At 47.5% G+C, this 20,010-nt stretch overlaps 1 protein-coding gene across 1 annotated transcript in view; it reads left to right on the forward strand.

Annotated features, from left to right (window-relative positions):
• The window catches only part of LOC122806151 (tetraspanin-3-like), a 288,513-nt gene that overhangs the window by 28,826 nt on the left and 239,677 nt on the right, over positions 1 to 20,010 (forward strand). The window lies entirely within an intron of this gene.

The raw sequence follows: 20,010 nt of genomic DNA on the forward strand, positions 1-20,010 counted from the left end.
CGGTGCGTTAGGTGCCTTGGAGTTGAACACCTCTCTTCGGGATGCACGATTTGTGCAGCGTTCAACCCCAGGGCACTTAAGGACCGGAGATCGAAGCTGATTCTGGTGGGCCTTTTGCCCCCAGACTCTGCTCCGACCTCCGGTTCTTCAGTGGCCACTACCCAGTCCTTGGTAGCGACCACCCCTGCCTCCCTCCCTCCGGTCGGGACTCAACCTCCCATTTTGGCCCCGGAGGATAGGGAGGCCGGAAAAAAAAAACTGAGAAGCACCATAAGTGGCGGGCCGAGGACTCTTCCTCGGACCCGCCCGCCAAGCGGGCTTCTCCTTCCAGGGTTTCTGGATCGCCTCCTCCTCTGCTCCGGTCCCCTTGTTTTTCACTGGGACCTGGGGAGGAGGCAACCCGGTCCCCGTCGAGGTCATCGAGGCGTCACTCTAGGTCTGCCTCGGTGGCCTCTTCGAGGTCTACTTTTAGCATGTCAGATGCAGACATGGACCGGATGATGAGGAGGTTCATCCAGGCCCAGCTGCAGATGGGAGTGCTCTTGCCTCCCCCCTCTGGGGGGGGGAGCTCAACCCCTTTTTTGCCCCAATCGCTCCTTCTCCATCCCGCTTCCCGGGTTCGGAGCACTCGGAGCTGAGCCGCATCGGATCCGGGGGTATGTCGGAGCTGACAGTACTAGTTACTTCGGCACCGACTGGTCCCTTGAGTTTGTCGGATCCGACCTCTCGGAGCCGTGGGCGGAGCTTCGGATCCGAGGGACTTTGTGTGACTTTGGCTCTGTCCCGGTCGGAGCACACGGGTCCTTCGGATCCGAGGGTCTCTGCCCCGGATCTGGTCCCCGCCTCGGATCAGAGTGGGAGCTGACTCTCTGAGCCTATTGAGAGTAGCTCCCCCTCCTTTTCGCGGTGGTGGAAAGGGCACTGTTGAGTGTATCCGGACCCCCCGGTCCTGGCTTCGGCTCCTCCCTGCACTCCCTCTCAGCTGGTCCGGGCTCCCATCACCCGGCCTTCAGGACAGCCTGCTTCGACGTCTCTGGGTGTTCCTGCGGAATGTGATATTGCTGGTGAGTCTTCCTCGGACAGCCCCCCCGAAGAGGTACCTCATAAAGCCAAGTGTAAGAGGAGGCACATGGACTCCCCTGAGTCCCTTACCAAAGATACAAACTTAGATGAAGGGGAAGGCTCCCCGAGGTCAACCCCCGAGGATGTCTCCTTTGGAGACATCATGGAAATGCTCAGGATTAGGGGGGGTGGTCTGCCCCTAAGGCTTCCTCCGATGAGCTCATATTCCTAGAGGCGTTCGAAGCAGGGCCATCTACCTCTTGGGTGTCCCCTCCCCCCGATCCCCTGGTGGACCTTATTGCCACCAGGGCTTGGAAGGAGCCGGACACTGTGGAGCCTATCCCCAAGCGCCCGGACAGGATCCTGAGTCCCCCTGCTGAGAGAACCCACTGGAGCAGAGGTCCCCCTGTGGATGCCATGTTGGTGGCGGTGGCCACCAAGAGAGAGCTGGCTCAGGAGAGCTCTGCGGTCCACCCTCCGAGTAAGGACTCTCGAGCGATGGACCGCCTGGGGAAGCAGGTCTTTAGTTCAGCAACCTTCTCCATGAGAGCGCTGAACTATATGGCACACGTCATCTGGATGCAGCGGGATCTAATAAAAGAATACGCTGCATCCCCCCCCAGAGTCCATGTCGGAAGGAGACAAGCAGCTGTACTCCTCCTGAATGTCTACTCTACGCTCAGTTTCTAATACCTCTATGCAGCTCTTGTCACACGCCACTGAAGGAGCCGCTAGAGCCGGCGGAGCCGGCCTGGTAATCAGAAGTCAGGCCTGGCTCCGACACTGTGACTTCTCGTAACCCTTTAAGGCGTCATTCGCGAATGCCCCCTTTGATGGTTCTGCACTTTTTGGCAAAACCGTTCGTGACACCTTAGTCCAGAGCGAGAAAGATGGGAAGACGTTGTCTGCCGTCGGAGTCTGCTTCTCTGCTCCCCAGAGGTCCTTTTCTAAGAACCAAAAGGGTCAGAAGAAGATGTGGTTCCGAAAATCGCATCAGTCCCAGTCTGCTCCGGACAACCAGTCTTCTCGTGGCAGAGGAGGACAGGGAGGACGCCGCCCAAGAGGCAGAGGGGGTCCCAGAAACTTTGGGTCGAGAACCCTTCTCTGAGAGGCCCACGCAGAACGGCTGCTCCACTCTGGAGGCAGTCAGGGGGCATCTTTCAAAGCACTTAGCAATGTGGGAGTCCATAACAGATCGCTGGGTGCTTCGCATCATATCCAGAGGTTACCAAATTCCCTTTATTGTAACCCCCAAAATCAGAAGCCTCCCCGACATACCACCCAATCAGAGGGAGGCAGCTGCTACAGAAATTCAGCAGCTTTTACAAAAAAGAGCCATCCAACCCGTCCCCCCAGATCAGTTCGGATCGGGGTTTTACTCCAGTTTCTTTCTGGTGCCAAAAAAGACGGGGGACTTCAGACCCATCCTCGAGCTCTCTCTCCTGAACTTGGCAGTACCCAAAGAAAGTTCCGAATGGTCACCTTACAATCTATTCTCCCCCTATTACGGGAGAACGATTGGATGTGCTCAATAGACCTCAAGGATGCATACTACCACATCCTAGTGGACAGACGTTCCAGGAGGTTCCTCCGTTTCCGGCTGGGAGCCAGTCATTTTCAGTTCAGGGCCCTTCCTTTCGGTCTCACCTCAGCCCCCAGGGTGTTCACCAAAGTCTTAACGGTCATAGCGGCCCACCTGAGGCTTCAGGGAATTCAGGTCTTTCCGTACCTGGACGACTGGCTCCTCATCGCCCCAACAAGGCATCTACTCTGTTCAGGCAGGGATTACTTCCTCAACCTTGCTCCACGTCTAGGGTTAACTATCAACATGACCAAATCATCTCTAGTCCCCTCACAGGTGATAGATTTCATAGGGGCCAGATTAAACTCCAGGGTAATGCTTGCCTTCATAACCCCCGATCGGCTTCAAAACCTGAGGTTGCATGTCAAGGCCATTCTCATTCTTTCCGCTCCACCTGCGGAATTGATCCTGTGGGCTCTAGGGTCCTTGGCGGCAGCTATTCCTCTACTACCCCTAGCCCGCCTAAATGTGAGGGTTCTGCAATGGACCCTCCAAGCACAGTGGTCCCTGTCTCGCAACTCCCTGTCTCATCCAATTCCCCTAAGCAGGGCTTGCAGAATGTCGCTCATGTGGTGACTCCAGTCCCAGAGTCTCCACATGGGACGACCATTTTCGATGCCTTCCCCCGTCGCCACAGTGACCACGGACGCCTCTCGCCTGGGGTGGGGGGGCACTATTCAGGCAGAACGGTCCAAGGCACGTGGAACGAGACAGAGACCTCCTTGCATATCAGTGTTCTAGAGATGAGGGCAGTGCTTTTGACGTTGCAGGCACTTCACAGCCTTCTACCGATTGGGACAATTGCAATACAGACTGACATGTCAGTTGTCTGGTACATCAGCAAACAGGGGGGAACCAGGTCTTATCCCCTTTGTCGCGAGGCCATGAGAGTGTGGGAATGGGCGATTTCCACCAACCGCTTTCTTATTGCAATGCACATTCTGGGACGGTCCAACATTCTAGCAGACAGGCTCAGTCGTTCGATCCTGACTCCGTACGAATGGTCTCTCAATCCCCTAGTAGCGAAACAAATATTTGCCCTATGGGGGCAACCCTGTTGCGATCTTTTTGCCTCTCCTTCAAATACCAAATGCAACAGTTACTTCGCTCCAATTCCCCCTCAGGGGGAGTCCCCAAGAGACTCTCTAGTACATGCTTGGCCTCCCGGTCTCCTTTACACTTATCCCCCATTGCCCATGATGCTGAAACTCCTACAGAAAGCCAGTCGGCTGGGGAGCAAAATGATCCTCATTGCCCCATTCTGGCCTCGTCAAACATGGTTCCCGTACCTGTGGTCTCACCTAATTCTTCCACCATGGATTCTAGATCCACTCCCGGATCTCATTACCCACCCTCTGGGTCTCCAGACCCCCAACCTGGTCAACCTCAAGCTGACAGCTTGGTTGCTCCAGTTCCACTCCTGATTAGGACTCCCGGAATCTCCTCACCAGTCAAAGCCATCCTAGTAGCAGCACATAAACCTTCCACCAGAAGAGTCTATCGAAGCAAGTGGAAGCGTTTCTCCATCTGGGCGGAGCACCATCACTTGGACCCTTTCACGGCTCCTCTCACGTCTGTTTTAGAGTTCTTAACTACCCTCTTTCATCAAGGGGCTAGCTGCTCTACAGTCAAGGTACAACTGGCAGCGATTTCGCATAATCATGTAGGGCATGAATCAGGCCCTCTGACTGCTAAGCTTTGTAAAGCGTTCCTCAAGGGTACTTTCCTTCTCAGACCTCCAGTCAGGGAGGTAGTACCCCCATGGGATTTGTCCTTGGTCCTCCAAGCCTTGACTAGCCCCCCCTTTCGAACCAGCAGCCACGGTTTATCTTAAATATCTCTCTTGGAAAACAGCCTTTTTAGTGGCCATTACTTCAGCTAAAAGGGTTTCTGAACTTCAGGCTCTATGTGTTAAGCTGTCTTATTTGTCCTTCCACCTGGATAGAGTTTACCTCAGGATCAATCAGTCTTTTCTGCCTAAGGTGTCTTCAGAAGCTAATATTAATCAATCCATTAATCTTCCTGTGTTCTTTCCCCATTACCAGAACAAAGAAGAATATAAACTGCATTCCTTGGATGTGCACAGACAATTACGTTTTTATACTCATCTAACTGCTGGTCGTAGGCAATCTGACCAGTTTGTCTCCTTTGCCAAAACAAGTTTAGGCAAGTCAATTTCTAAAGTTCCTCTATCACGGTGGATAGCTAATTGTATCCTCTTAGCATACCAGAGTTCGGGAAGGCCTGCACCTCAAGGGGTTCGAGCCCATTCTACTAGGGCCGTCGCTGCTTCGGCGGCTTTTAAATCTAGGGTTCCCTTAGATGATATTTGTTCCGCAGCCACTTGGGCCTCATCTCATACTTTTATCAGCCATTACAAACTGGATGTCGTCTCCAGAGGTAGGGCGTCCTTTGGTTCTGCAGTGCTCCGGAATGTTCTTCCATAAAGGCCACCCAGGATTCAGGTAGCTGGGGACTCTGTCCCAAAGGTTGCTGACAAATGAAGTTCCTACTTCAGATTTAGAAGTTATGTACTCACCATAACGTTCCATCTGAGTAGGTATCTTCATTTGTCTGCAACCATCCCCCCCTCCTTCCCCCTGACCTTTAGGATCTGTCTTGGATTAGCTCCTTCCGGGGCACCTTTATATTGCTTATATCGGGCAAACTTGATCTGAGGTCAGTTAGGGTTGGCAGGGGATTATGGATAAAGGGAGGAGCTAGGAGCTCGGATCTATGCTGTGGTAAAAGTTGCCGGCCCGGATCCGAGATCGGATCCGTATCCCAAAGGTTGCATACAAATGAAGATACCTTACTCAGATGGAACGTTATGGTGAGTACATAACTTCTAATTCTCTTACTTCTGCCAAAACTGGAGAGGAGCAGCATTTACAAGCCAGGCTACCTCTTGTTCAGTTACATTTCTGAACTCCACAGATGGTGCCTGCCATATGCTTCTGTTAAAATCCATGCTTCAACCATGTTAACCTGTCTGCTTTGGCCCTGCTCACCTACCACCCAGCCATGAAACAGTTCTTGAAAGAGGTTCTGCATTTGAGACCACACAGAAAGGAGTTAGCCACTCACAGGATAATTTTTTTTACTAGAAAAGTACATGCCTCACTCCATCTGCCTTAGCCGCTATTAAGATGCGCAGCTGGAAGACTGCTCTACTGGTGCCACTAACTTCAACCAGATATACGAGTTGCAGTTGATGTGTAAGGAACCTTTACCAGTTTTCCTCAGATGTGTTACTCATGGCATTAACCCCTACTTTATGCCAAAAGTGGTGTTAGACTATTCTTCAGTCTGTCCTCAACTGTTGGGTTTGGATCTGAACTTCCGATCCGGCTCTGCTCTTACTTTAGTTCGTGGCCACCAAAAAGCTCTCAAGCTCCTCCCCTACCCATAATGCATCACTCATTAACATACCTCACCCTCTAACATGCCTCTAATCTCGTTTGTTGCTTTTGCGTTTAGATGTGGTCACTTTCAGCGCTCTAGTGTCTTGGAGTGGGAGAGACGTTTAAAACATTTGATTTTTTTCTTCTATTGTTTCAGAACCTTATTTCTAATTCCTGTAAATTATAGCCCATATCTTGTACCTACCTGTATTTTACGCAAGTTTTGTGTATTTCTGCTTACCATTGTTGGTAGGCCTTCCTCCCTTTTCTGTCACTTTACACTCTGATCCGACCAATCGTTTCAGAGCTCCTGGATCCCGTCCTCCTGTGTCCATCTTCATCGGATCTGAGATTATTTTCAGCTCCAAAGCCACCTTGAGTGCACCATTTTAGACTTCTCTGGAGCTGGATGACTGTGAGCTGAAACATTCCTGTCTGATATGAGGTGTAGTCTATTCTAAGGCTTTCAGAGCTGTCTTTTCCCCTCTGAGCTTCAGCACTGGACAGCTTGGCTCCAACTCCGTCTCGCCATGTATTGCCTTCAGGGAAGGGGCAACCGATGGAGCAGAAGCATGTCTTTTCGGCTCTGTCGGCTTTCTTGTCCCTGGGAGTGTTCTACCTTTGAAGTAGTGGTGTGTGCTCACTGCTGTGGTAATACAGATGGTTCCTACCCCCCTCGGATCTTCCCTCTACATCCTTTGTGTCTTTGTACCTTGAGCTCCTTCATTCTATGCCACAGGGGCAGCCAGCACAGTCTCCAGGGAACGCAACAGGGTATTTCTGTCTTTTCCGATACTACTACAGAGCATCCTACTGAGGCAGTCCGAGGAAGTGTAAAAGGAGACAGACTCCCCTCGAGTGATTCACAGAGGATAGTGATTTCTGTGAAGGGGAAGGGTCCCCAGTATCACCACCCGATGTCTCCTTTGGAGGCATCCTTGGGATCCTTAAACAGAAGGGGTGTTGGCCATCCGACAAGAGTTCCTCAATCCATCGTCCTAACAGGTAGTCTAGGGCATTGGACAGGTTTGGGAAGTATCTGTATGCTTCAGCGACTTACGCTGTTAGGCTGCTGAACTTACCTGGTACACTTTGAGACTTCAAAGGGACTTGATAAAGGAACTGTCAAAATCCCTTTCTGTGACCACTACTGTTGAAACTCAGATTTCTGTGGCCTCACAGTTGGCTAAACTGCAATCTATTTCTAATTTGTCCATAAGGCTTGTATCTCATGCAGCTAAAGGTGCCTCAAAGTGGCGGGTTTAGACCTTTCTATTAGGAGGCATGCCTAGATGCGCTTGAGTGATTTTGTGAAACCCTTAAAGTCCTCGTTCATCAATTCACTTTTGACAGCAGCGCGTTGTTTGGCACTAAACTGAAGAACACACTCTCCAGGTGTGAAAAAGAAGGAAAGATCCTCTGCTGTGGGCGTATGTTTTTGACTCCTCAAAGAATCTTCTCGAGGAATCAATGAGGTAGTTGTAAGATGGGGTTCAGAAAATCCCAGGGTCCTCTCCAAGATCCACATGGAGATGGTTCACCCAGGTGCTGGGGGGAGACTCAAATGGAAGACTCTGCCCATGTGGCAGCGGTGGCCCGCAGAAACAGGGGTTTAGGGATTCCTTTTCTGACGGACCCTACCAGTGCTCCTCAAAGGAAGCCCGATTATCAACTTCTGGAGGCAATCGGGGATCGTTTATCCCTGCACCAGTGGGCATGGCTAGACATCACAAGAGATATGTTGTTGCAGAAGATTGTTTCCAGAGGTTATATAAGTCTCTTTTCCTTTGCACTTTCATCTGTATGTAAATTTTCCGATGTTGCATCCAGTCAGAGGAAAGCTGCAGCACTGAAAATACAAAAGCTGCTAGAAAGTCATCCAAGATGTCCCATTAAACCAGATGGAATCCAGAACTCACTCAAGATTAGTTTTAGGACAGAGGAAAACGGGACTGGAGACCAGTTTTGGATATCAGCAACTTGAGCAAATCAGTTCAACTCCTAAAGGTTCAGATGCTCACGATGTCCTTCAAGGATGCATCTGCAGTCCTAACAAATGGGTTGTCCTGCCTCAGGCAGCCCTTCGGTCGGCCAGATTCCAAAGTCTGGGTCTGGCCTCGGCTGATGTCGCACTTCACCCGACGTCATAGCTGCTGTCAATTGGGTATAAAGGCATCAGCCGACGCCATTTTCCTCAGTCTTTCTTGCCGCGCGGTGCCCGAAGCAGAAGCTGTTCGCAAGTGCCGGTCGGTCAGTTCCAGAGATTTCTACTACCGAAGACTTCTAAAAAGCTAAGTACCCCGTTGGGGACTCTTTCTTGCCTCAGCCGATGTCAGAAAAAGTAAATAATTGTTTAACTTGTGGGAAACAAATACCTCATAAGGATTTCCACTCTTACTGCCTTCCTTGCTTAGGCCCAGACCACGACGTAGCAGCTTGTCTAGCCTGTGCTTCCTTCAACCGACGGACACTTAGACGTCGATCGGAGTTTGCGGAGGAGTTTTTTGGTCCCGCTTTTGCTTACAAAATGCCATCGGAGACTCCGACTTCACAATTAGCTAAAAAGCGTAAGGAAAAGGACCGACACTCGCGGTCCGCGGTTTCGGCCGAAACCACGGTTAAGCCAACCACGAGTGTCTCTGTTTCGGCTGATCTTCCTTCGGCCGAAAGCATACCTCCTATAGCCGAGGCCTCACACAGCATGGCTGAATCTGCTACTGAAATATCTCCTGCTGTTGCAGGCACCCAGGATTTATCAGATACTATTCCTTTAGACATATCTACTCCTGCACGTGGAGCTGCTAGGCCCCCTGCATCCATGTCTATCAAGGCTTTCTCTAGGGCTAAAGTAGCTAAATCTTCTAAGGCCTTGCCTACTAAAACCCCCTCGCACAGGCCTAGCTCTAGTTCCCAAATGCTCAGCCTGGCAGAGGATCTCATTTCATTGATCAGGGGATCCCAACCTCATCCTGACAGGGCCTCTCATCCCCCTCCAGAGAAGAGGCCTAGAGCAGAGCCCCCTGAACCAGTTTCTACGGATTATTCCTCTGATGATTCAGAAAACTCAAATCCTCCAGAAGGCCCTTATTCTCCATATGAGGATTCTGACGCAGAAGACTCCATTCCTTCTGCTTCTCCTCCTGAGGAATTTTCTTTTGGGGAAACCTTGCATGCTATGAGGGAGCAATTTCAATGACAGGGCCAGAATTTTTCAGATTCTAGGAAACGGCTAAGGACCTTTTTACATTTGCCACAGCATAGGCCTTTAGCCATTCCTCCAGTACTAACAGTTGTGGATGATGCATTCAATGATGCTTGTACTGCCCCTGACACTCTTCCCCCGGCCCCTGCTAAGCCGACAGATGCTACAGGGTCCCGGACACACATTATCACTTGTATAAGGCTCCTATTGCAGACCCTGAAACTATTTCTCAGGGCCCTAAAGCTGTAGCAACTGCCAAAAACCCCCTCCCCTCTGAAAGAGAATCTAGAGCATTAGAGAGATGGGGTAAAAAAGTTTATATTTCTGCTACTCTTTCGACTAGGGCCTTAAACTGTCAATTCCACATGATTCAGTATCCGGAATTTGTTAGATCAGCTAAATAAAAAACTATCCTCTCCTGAACCTATAGACCGTAAGTCCCTTCAGGATTTGGTACATAACACTCAGCAGGTCAGTAATCATTCCTTAAAATGCGGCTGTGATGCACTGGAGGCTTCCTTTACATCAGCTATGACTGGTACAGTGATCAGAAGGCATGCATGGTTAAAAGAGCAGTCCTTACCAGACCATGTAAAGTCAAAGCTCCTAGATGCTCCCATGGAGAAACTCATTTGTTTGGCTCCCCTGCACAGCAAGTGTTAAAGAAGGTGGAAGAGAAAGCAAAATGTGTCCAAACAGTCAAGGATTTCTTACAGGTCCAGCCTCCTAGGTTTAGTAGAAATTGGCCTTCGAAGAATTGGTCCTTTCCAGACACCACCAGAGCACAGAGAGGCAGAAATAGGCGCTCAAGAGGCAGAGGTCAATCTAGAGGTGCCTACAGGGGACGTCCGTGGCAGCCTAACAACCAGAGAAGTACTGCCACAGATCCACCTACAACCACTTCCACAGGACAGTCACAGTGACTTGGTTCTGATACCGCCTACCAGGGAACAACTGGAAGCACCATTAGGCGGAAAGCTAGCCTTATTTTCAGTAAACTGGCATCACATTACAGGAGACAAATGGATTTTACAGACAATAGACAAAGGTTACAGGTTTCACTTCCATACTCTGCCAAGGAAGAGAGGAATGCCAAACCTGCCACCAAACCAAAAAACAAACGCTCTAGGACAAATCAACCTCTTACTAAGGATGAGAGCTATAGAAAAGGTACCGGCTATGGAACAAGGACAAGGATTTTATTCCAGACTTTTCCTGGTGCCAAGAAAAGAAAACCAATGGAGACCTATTCTCGACCTGTCCGCTCTGAACACATATCTCATTGTTCCAAAATTCAAAATGCTGACTCTACAGCAACTTCTTCCCATGCTGGGCAAGGAGTTTTGGCTGGTGACTCTAGATCTCAAGGAGGCATACCTGCATGTCCCTATTCGACCAGATTGCAGAAGATACCTCAGATTTCTTGCAGGATCAGAGCATTATCAATTCTCAGCATTGCCTTTTGGCTTATCTACTGCACCCAGAGTATTCACGAAATGCCTGGCATCAGTAATTGCTCATTGCAGGCTTCAGGGAATTCAAATTTATCCATACCTGGACGACTGCCTGATACAAGCGGACAACATGATCAAACTAACAAAAGATTTGGAAAAGGTTATTCACCTATTGCAGGCCTTGGGATGCACAGTCAACATAAAAAAGTCAAGGCTGGTACCATCCCAAAGGATTACATTCTTGGGTGCAGAACTGGACACATCAAATCAAATGGCATTTCTCACAGCGGAAAAGCAAAAACAACTACCTCTCTATTTCATGGCATTAACAACGCAGAACCAGCTTACAGCAAGGAAAGTCCTGCAAGCCCTGGGTTACATGGCATCCTGCATAATATTGATCCCACATGCCAGACTACATATGAGGAAGTTACAATGGTACCTAAGGAATTTATGGTCTCAGCACAAGCACAGCCTAGAAACCCAAATTCCAATAATTCCATGCCTGAAGCAAGAATTCCTGTGGTGGGCTCAGGCCTGTCAGTTGAACAAAGGACTGCCCTTCCACAGACCTCACCCAAGCCAGACTATTACCACGGATGCCTCAGACCTCGGTTGGGGGGCACACATGGCAGACAAATGTATACAAGGCCTATGGACACAGGACCAGCTGAACCTACACATAAATCAAAAAGAGATGCTGGCAGTGAAACGGGCAATTCAGACATTCAAACGGTTTCTTCAACAAGGTCATTTGCTGATAAGGACGGACAACACCACAGTTATGTGGTATATCAACAAGCAGGGAGGCACACATTCATATCCTCTATGCCGAATGGCAATGGACCTGTGGTATGTGGCCCTGAACCTCAACATTCAGCTCCAGGCCATATTTGTGCCAGGAAAAGAAAATATACTAGCAGACACCAAGCAGAACTACCACGGATGCCCACGAATGGATGCTGCATCCGGACATCTTCAGAACCATTACAAAGAAATGGGGGTTACCAGAAATAGACCTGTTCGCATCCCCACACAACCACCAATTGAGAAAATTCTGCACAAGGTCATACCACCCACTTGCTTGGAAGGTGGACTCCCTATCCTTCAGTTTGGAAAACCTGACAGCATATGCATTCCCACCTCTTCCTTTGATGCACAAAGTGCTACTGAAGATCAAAGAAGATCACCCAAGGATTATACTGATAGCTCCAGACTGGCCGAGGCAGCATTGGTACCCGCTCCTGAGGAGTATGTCTCGGACACACGCATGCCCTCTACCCCTAGTTCCTTTGCTGCTAACACAGAACAACTTCAAGATACTGCATCCAAACTTGAAAACACTGCAGCTAGCTGTTTGGAATCTTACATAAAACAAAATAACCCAGATTTATCTCGGTTAAAGACATTATCCTGGAGGCTCGCAGACCCTCCACAAGGAAGACTTATTCAGCAAAATGGAAAAGATACCTCATTTGGAGTACAGCAAAAGGAGAAAATGTATCATTGGCAAACATAGCTAACATCCTGGAATATTTAGCAGAGCTTTTCCACAATGGCCTGTCTTACTCCTCCATCAAGATTCATGCATCAGCAATTTCAGCAGAATATAACATGGATCCTCCAGTCTTCTCTCATCCTCTACTCGGGCAGTTTCTGAGAGGAATTAAAAATGTAAAGCCTCCAAGGAAGCCACCTTTGCCTACATGGGACCTGAACTTTGTGCTAGAAAAGTTAACACTTCCCCCTTTTGAACCAGCAGCAACAGCAGAATTACAGTTCTTATCTTGGAAAACTGCTTTCCTGCTTGCAATCACTTCAGCAAGAAGGGTTTCTGAATTACAGGCATTAATGGCAGTACAGCCCTTCCTTATCTTCCATCAGGATAAGAGTGTCCTTGAGAACTAACCCTACTTTTATGCCAAAGGTGGTCTCCAGGGTATCATTGAACCAAGTAATCCACCTACCAACATTCTTCCCCAACCCACAGAACAGGGGGGGAAAGACTACTGCATACCTTGGATGTACACAGACAATTGCGCTACTACCTGGACAGAACCAAGAACAATAGAAAAACTGACCAGCTTCTGGTAGCATATGCAGCAGGAATGGAAGGAAAAGCAATTTCAAAACAGACAATCTCAAAATGGATAGGAAATTGCATTAGATTTTGTTACTCCTTTCATGGAAAGACTACTCCGGAAAACATCAGACCTCACTCCACAATGGCTACAGCCACTACTACAGCTTTCTTACGAGGAGTGGCTACCAAAGACATTTTAGAGGCTGCTACTTGGAGTTCCGTGCATACATTTGCCAAGCATTATAATCTGCCTTTATACTCCAGATCCCGAGCAGGTTTTGCCACTGCTGTTTTGCAAGGGATCTTAACTACACCATAATCTTCTTAGTGCCTCCTCCCCCAGTTTGGCTATGGTATTCTACCCATTTGTTAGGACTGCAGATGCATCCTTGAAGGACATAGTACAGTTTTGTACCTACCATAAATGTAGATGTCCGAGAGGTATGCATCTGCAGTCAGGATTACCCACCCTCCTTTGCCCTCTGTGGTACTCCTAGGGTATTTGCCCATCTTGTAGCTAGCTGGAGGAATCTATTATGGTGTATTTGTTTGTATATATGTACATACATGTTTATTTTTGTTTGCTCTCTACTGTTTGGAATCATTTGCATTTATCCAAATTTAGCCTTCCTAGAGGGCACCTGGCATCTGGGGCAAGAAACACTGAGGAAAATGGCGTCGGCTGATGCCTTTATACCCAATTGACAGCAGCTATGACGTCGGGTGAAGTGCGACATCAGCCGAGGCCAGACCCAGACTTTGGAATCCGGCCGACCGAAGGGCTGCCTGAGGCAGGACAACCCATTTGTTAGGACTGCAGATGCATACCTCTCGGACATCTACATTTATGGTAGGTACAAAACTGTACTTTTCAGTCCATTCTGCCCTTTTTGTACAAGGACAACTGGATGTGCGTGATAGTACACATCCTGAAGGTCTAGCACAAAAATGGACAGTCCAGGAGGTATTTACAATTCTGTCTGGGAGCCAGTCACTACCAGTTCAGAGTACTGCACTTTGGCCTCACGACAGCCCCCAGGGTGTTCAAATGCATGGCAGTGGTAACAGCTCACTTGAGAGTGCCAGGGATTCGGAGTGTTTCCATACTTGGACGACTGGCTCATTACCACCCCGACCAGGCATTTACTAATGAGAGAGGGAGATCAGGTACTCCAGACATGCTCTCTTCTGGGAATAACTATACATTACAAAGTCTCATTTAGAGCAGTCTCAAATATTGGAATTCATAGCAGTTTTTAACACTGTATCAATAACATCTTCTCTTCCCCTCTTTAGTGCAAACTGTCAGATTCCAGGTCAGGAAGATAATTCACAGTACCACAATTTCAGCCTTGTTGATCTTCAAGCTTTGGTCTTAACGTCAGCAGCCATAATTTTAGTTCCTCTAACAAGATTTCAAATGAAAGTTGAGTGGATGCTAGTGACTGAATGGTTGATTCTTTATCAACATGTCAGCCCAAATCAGAATCACTCAAGCATGCAAAAGATATCTTTGATAGATTCGATATCAGGTTCTACGAGGCCGTCCTTTCATTCTCCCTCAGCCCAAGGCTATAGTGACCACGGACACTTCACAGATTAGTTGGGGGGGGTCACTTCTTGAGGAAAATAGTCCAAGGCACTTGGTCCCCTGAAGAGGCCAAAATGCATATCAGTGTCCTGGTAATGAGCAGTGCTCTTGGCGTTCCAGGCCTTCCAAGACTCGCTCCCTTTTGGGACAGTTGTGATTCAGATGGACAACATGTAAGTAGTTTGGTACATTAACAGACGATGAGGAACCAGGTCTTACCCATTGTGTCGAAGACCTTAGTGTGTGGCAGTGGACAATCTCTTCCAACTGCTAATAGCAGAGTGATTTCTGGGGGAGTCCAACGTGGACTTGCTGAAGTGTGGTCCCTCATCATGGAAGTGGCAAATGATTTTCCATCAGTGGGGCCAGCCTTGCTGTGAGATCTTTTTGCATCTCCCTATAAACAAGTGTAGTAGCCTCTTTGCCCACGATCCCCCCCCCCCCCCCATCAGGGAAATTAGAGGGATGCTCTTCTCCATCATTGGGCCCCTGGTCTCTCCCCTGCACCTCTCCGACAACTCCCCTAATCCCCAGTTTCTACAGAAAGCTGTCCAGTTAAAGAGCAAAATAATCCCCATTGCACCTTGCTGCCCTCTGCAGATTTGGTTCCCCTTCCTTTGGGTTCATCTACTTTACCCACCTTGGATTTTCAATACAATTCCAGACCTGTCTCACCCGACAGGCATGACTCATCCGGATATCTCAAACCTCAAGCTAACAGCTTGGTTTCACCAGTTCCTTCAATAGCTAGACAACTGATGCTGTCTTGCCCTATCTGACATGTACATTTATCCTCCCATATGACTTCTGCAAGAAATATTTACAGAGGTAAATGGAAAGGGTTTGTTTTTTGGGCACATGAAAAACATATTAACCCGCTTCCCAGCCCCAGTACAAATTGTCCTTGAATTTTTGGCAAGATTTTTAGTGAAGGCGCTAGCTCCTCAATTAGAGTTCAGTTAGCAGCAATCTCTAACTTTCATATTGGACTTGAATTCTTCCTTGGCTTCATCTAAGCTTTGTAAAGCCTTTTTGAGAAACACCGTCATACTGAGACCTCCCTATAAAGACCCTACTCCACCATGGGATTTAAATTTGGTATTCGGGCCTTAACTAATTTCCTTTTGAACCAGCAGAAAAATGTGAGCTTAAATTCCTGACCTGGAAAGCTATCTTTCTAGTGGCCGTTATGTCTGCTAAAAGAATTTCAGAACTTGAATAATTATCCTCTTAAATCCTCCTACTTTATTTTTCATAGGGATAGTAATATTACATACAACCTTTCTTTCCCTCATAAGGTGGTGTCAGAATCAACCAGTCTGTTAATCTGCCAAACAAAGGTGAATATGTTGAATTTATTGGATGTTAAAACAATTACGTTTTTGCTTGCGTAGAACAAAAGAAATTGGGAAGACAAATCAATTATTTATGCTTTTTGCAGATTCTAAATTGGACAAATAATTGCAAAGGTAACTTTAGCCAGATGACTGATGGATTGCATATCATATGTCTAAAAGAAGTTTGGTCAATCCTTACCAAAACCTTTGAGCCCATTCAGCTAGGTCCATGGCAACTTCTTCAGTGGTCCTATAGCTTTCATGGACGACATATGTGCAGCTGCAACTTGGGCCAATCCTCGTACTCATCACGAAGTACAAACTGGATCTGGTGTCAAGGGGAAGAGCAGCCTTTATCTCAGCTGTGTTCAGGAATAGGGTCCATCCAGGGATTTAGATACTGGGGAACAGTCCGACCCAACAGCCTTTGAGCAGCTCCCTTTGCGGATCACCCAATCTCTTCAGACACCTCCATGGAACATCCCACTGAGGAGGTCCTTCGAAAACTGTGCAAGAGGAGGCACTTGGATTCCCATCAGGAATCACTGACAGAAGACACAGACTTTGAGTGGGAAGGGTCTCCAAGATCTCCACTGGGTGATGTCTCCTTTGGAGACCTCCTTGGAGTCCTGCCCCATGAAGGTGGTTGATCTATCTGAAGGTGTTCCTCAGAGAAGTCTGTTTTTGGATCCTTCGGGTCTGGCCTGTCTACTTCTTGGGTGTCCCCCTCGTGGATGACCTTATCGACCTAGTCTCCTGCAGGGTATGGAAGGAACAGCACACTGTGGAGCCCATTCCAAAGAGAGCTGACAAGATCCTTGGTGCCCTGTCCACTAGGCAACACTGGACCAAGGGTTCTCTGGTAGATGACATGGTTTTGGACAGATTTGGGATGCGGGTGTATGCTTCAGCTTCTTTGCAATCGCTGAATTATCTGGCACACTTCACTAGACTACAGAGGGAATTAATTAAGGAAGTCTCTAGTTCTGCCCCAGGGTCCGTCTGCAGAGAAACAGAAAAGCTTTTCCTCCAGATTGGCCACCCTCCAGTCTATCTCTAATGTGTCCATGAGGCTAATCTCATATGTTGGAGAGTATGTCAAGGGCAGACAGTTAAGGTATTGCTATAAGGCGCCATGCCTGGATGTGGCTCTGTGACTTCATGGAACCTTTCAAAGTGTCCATCAGTGCTCCTTTTGATGGATCGTCATTTGTCCCCATTCTTAGAGATGCTCTCCTGTAGTGAGAAGGATGGAAAGACCTTCTCTACCTTCGGGATCCATCTTTCTACTCCACAAAGACCATTCTACAGGAACCAGATTGGTGATAAATTGTTCAGAAAGTCGTAAGGTCCTTTTCAGGAATCACAGGGAGATTTTTCCCCCAGAGGCAGAGGGGGAATTAACTGTAATGGTAGATGCCGCCCGCTTGGCAGAGGGGGGTCTGCAAAATCAAGAATCATGAGATTCCTTCTTGGATGGATCCTTTCAGCACTCCTGAGAGGTTGCCCAACTGCCCCTCTCTGGAAGCAGTTGGGGGGGGGGTGCTTATCCTTGGACTCAGACGCCTGGTTAGCCATCACAAATGATAGGTGCAAAGGATCATATCCAGAAAATATTCCATTCCATTTTTTCAGAATCCAAAATCAAACAAAACTCTCCCCAATCAGAGGGAAGAAGCAGCATTATAAATTGCAAAACTGCTAGAAAGTCATGCAATATTGTCTTTTGGAGGGATATTTAAAAGATGGATTATTTTTGGTAATTTTATTTTGAGATCTTCTGTTATTCTCTGACGAGATGAAAGTGCTAAAACTTTTTAATCTAGTTCATGTTGCACTGATGTCCATGTGTTCCAGCCTGGATTTTTTGTGTGTTGGTTACCTGGTTTGTGAAAATCCAACATTCTGGCGGACAGACTCTGCAAAGTTATTCTGATGCCTAAGAAGTAGTCTCCAAGTCGGTCAGTGACAAAAACAATCTTCCACAATGGGGTTAACCTTATTGTGATCTGCTTGCTTTGCCCCTCAGTAAGTGCAGCAGGTTCTTTGCTCTGATCCCTCCTCGGGGATAGTCACCCAGAGATGCTCTAGTCCATATTTGGCCCTTTGGTCTTTTTTATGCCTACCTTCCTCTACCCTTCATACCCAAATTTCTTCAGAAAGCCCAGAGATTGAAGAGCAGAGTGATTCTCATTGCTATCGTCTGGCCTCGACAGATTAGATTTCCCCTTCCTTGGGTCTTGCTTAGTACTCCCTCTTTGGACACTGAACCACATCCAGATCTTCTGTCCTGCCCATCAGGGCAGGTTCACCCTGATCTCCCTGGATTGAAATTAACCGTATGGTTTCTCCATTTCCAATGATGGCTAGAGGTACCAGGCATTCTTCACCAGTTCAGAACATTTTAATATCATCTCATAAAGTCTCTACTAGAAACATTTATAAGTAGATGGAAAAGTTTCATTATGAGCTCACCAAAAATGTTTGGATCTTTTTACATCTCCTATTCCTCCAGTTTTGGATTTTCTTGCTTCAGTTTTTCTAAGTGGGGCAGGTTTTTTTTGCTGTTAAGGTGCAACTAGCAGCCATCTAAATTATCACACTGGGGACAGTTAATTTTCTCTGGCATTATCTGAATTGTGCAAGACCTTTCTCAGGGGTACCTTTTTACTCGGACCACATATAAAGGACCCCACTCCCCCTTGGGACCTAACCATTGAATATTACAAGACCTTGTCCTACCTCCTCTCGAACCTTCAGCCAAGATGGACTTGAAATTTCTATCCTGGAAAACTCTCTTTAGTAGCCATCACGTCGGCTAAAAGGGTATCTTGAATTACAAGCTTTATCAGTCAAACCTCCCTACTTGATTTTTCATAAAGATGGTGACCTTGCGTACTAAGCTTTTTTGCCCAAAGTTGCTTCTGAAAACAATTTCAGTCAGGTCATTAACCTTCCAGTTTTCTTCCCCAAATTTCAGAACAAGGGTGAATACACTCTTCACTTGCTAGACATTCATAGACACCTGTGCTTTTATTTAGACAGAACAAAATTGTTCAGAAAAATTTATCAGCTTTTGTAGTCTCCTCCAGTGTTAGAAAGGGATGGCCAGTATCCAAACTCGCTTTATCTAAATAGATCACAGACTGTATTTCTCATGTGTATTCTGCTAAAGGAGTACTTCTACCTGGTCATGTTAAAGCTCATTCTGCTTAGATCTGTATCTACATCTCAAGGCTTCTGGTTCAGAGTTCCACTAGAGGACATTTGTGCAGCTGTTACTTGGTCGAACTCCCATACCTTTGTAACACATTACAAATTGGATATTGTGCCTAGAGGTAGGCTGCTTTTGGCACCACAGTGCTTCAGAATATCCTTCCATGAGGGACACCCAGGGTCACTGTCGTTAGGGACTCTTGTCCCACAGGTTGAGGAAGAAGGAAAATGGACAACTGCAGAATAATAGCAAGAGACTGTTGAACTCCCTGGATGTCCATAGGCAGCTTAGATTTTACATGGACAAAGCAAAAACCCACATGAAGAAAGATCAGCTTTTTTGCTCTTTGCAAAGGGAAGAGGGGTAACCTGTGAGCAAACCATTTCAGAACAGATTGACAACAATATTTTGCTCTGTTTTCAGTGTCATGGGAAGAAAGCACCGAGTAGTGCTGCTGCTAATACTACTATTACCACAGCCCACCTTAGGGGTTTTCTACCTAGAATATACTGAAGGCAACAACTTGTATCCTGTCCACACATTTGCCAAACACTACAACTATCAGTTATGTCCAGGACCAGGGCAGGTTTGTTTGCCATCCTCCTAGGGTTGGTTTCCTCCAGCTATGCCCCCCCCCTCCCCCGACTCCTTTTAGGTCTGTGAATCTTCCCAAGAGTCATTACTGCAACAGTGAACTATGAAGAGCATAGTACAATTGTGTCCAGAAATTAATGTATATATGTTAAAGTAGATTTCATACCTTTGTACCCCTTTGTTTATTGGATCTAGAATTGGGTTAGAAGGCTGGGTTGGGTCCAACCTTGTCCACCTCCAAATAAGTCTCCTGTGGGGACAGATGTCCAGGAGAGAGTGTGAGGTCAGGCTGGGGCAAGAAAGACTTGAAGATGGCAGTGGTAATCTACTTTTTTATACAACTGACATCCTTGCATCAGAAGGTGAGATCTTTAGTGCTCAAGATGGCCTAAGGCTTTAAGAGGGCAGGGATTTCCAAAAGTCATTTCTGCAGTAGTGAATGTTCTAGAGCATCTACATTTATGATGTGTGGCTTAACACAACT

The sequence above is a fragment of the Protopterus annectens genome, chromosome 7.part0 (genome assembly GCF_019279795.1).
Source record: "Protopterus annectens isolate FY-2018-M chromosome 7.part0, PAN1.0, whole genome shotgun sequence".
In the NCBI taxonomy this organism is placed as follows: domain Eukaryota; kingdom Metazoa; phylum Chordata; order Ceratodontiformes; family Protopteridae; genus Protopterus; species Protopterus annectens.